Source organism: Arachis hypogaea, chromosome 13 (assembly GCF_003086295.3).
Source record: "Arachis hypogaea cultivar Tifrunner chromosome 13, arahy.Tifrunner.gnm2.J5K5, whole genome shotgun sequence".
NCBI lineage: Eukaryota > Viridiplantae > Streptophyta > Magnoliopsida > Fabales > Fabaceae > Arachis > Arachis hypogaea.
The window spans coordinates 82799187-82800246 of NC_092048.1; the positions used below are offsets into that span (position 1 = coordinate 82799187).

Consider the following 1060-nt stretch of genomic DNA (forward strand, 5'->3'; position numbering starts at 1 on the left):
TCTATACTGTGACATAGAGGATTCCATACTTTCTTTTCTATTCTCTTCTTTTTCATATGAGCAGAAACAAGGATAAGAATATTCTTGTTGAAACTGATCCTGAACCTGAAAGGACTCTGAAGAGGAAGCTAAGGGAAGCTAAAGCACAACTCTCTAGAGAAAATCTGACAGAAATTTTTGAAAAAGAAGGAGACATGGCCGAACCCAATAACAATGCAAGGAATATGCTTGGTGACTTAACTGCACCAAATTCTAACTTACATGGAAGAAGCATCTCAATCCCTGCCATTGGAGCAAACAATTTTGAGCTAAAGCCTCAATTAGTTTCTCTAATGCAACAGAATTGCAAGTTTCATGGACTTCCATCAGAAGATCTTTTTCAGTTCTTAACTGAATTCTTGCAAATCTGTGATACTGTTAAGACCAATGGGGTTGATCCCGAGGTCTACAGGCTTATGCTTTCCCATTTGCTGTAAGAGACAGAGCTAGAATATGGTTGGAATCTCAACCTAAAGATAGCCTGAACTCTTAGGATAAGCTGGTCACGGCTTTCTTAGCCAAGTTCTTTCCTCCTCAAAAGCTTAGCAAGCTTAGAGTGGATGTTCAAACCTTCAAACAGAAAGAAGGTGAATCCCTCTATGAAGCATGGGAGAGATACAAGCAACTGACCAAAAAGTGTCCTTCTGACATGATATCAGAATGGACCATCCTGGATATATTCTATGATGGTCTGTCTGAATTATCAAAGATGTCTTTGGACCATTCTGCAGGTGGATTCATTCACCTAAAGAAAACGCCTGCAGAAGCTCAGGAACTCATTGACCTGGTTGCAAATAACCAGTTCATGTACATTTCTTAAAGGAATCCTATGAGTAATGGGACGCCTCAGAGGAAGGGAGTTCTTGAAATTGATACTCTGAATGCCATATTGGCTCAGAATAAAATATTGACTCAGCAAGTCAATATGATTTCTCAGAGTCTGAATGGATTGCAAGCTGCATCCAACAGTACTAAAGAGGCATCTTCTGAAGAAGAAGCTTATGATCCTGAGAACCTTGCA

General features: G+C 39.7%; 1 non-coding gene across 1 annotated transcript; it reads right to left on the reverse strand.

Annotated features, from left to right (window-relative positions):
* Window positions 1–586: 586 nt before the first annotated feature.
* On the reverse strand, window positions 587–690 carry LOC112740017 (small nucleolar RNA R71). The gene has a single exon (XR_003170954.1). It is a non-coding gene; the product is annotated as a small nucleolar RNA R71 (small nucleolar RNA).
* Window positions 691–1060: the final 370 nt, after the last annotated feature.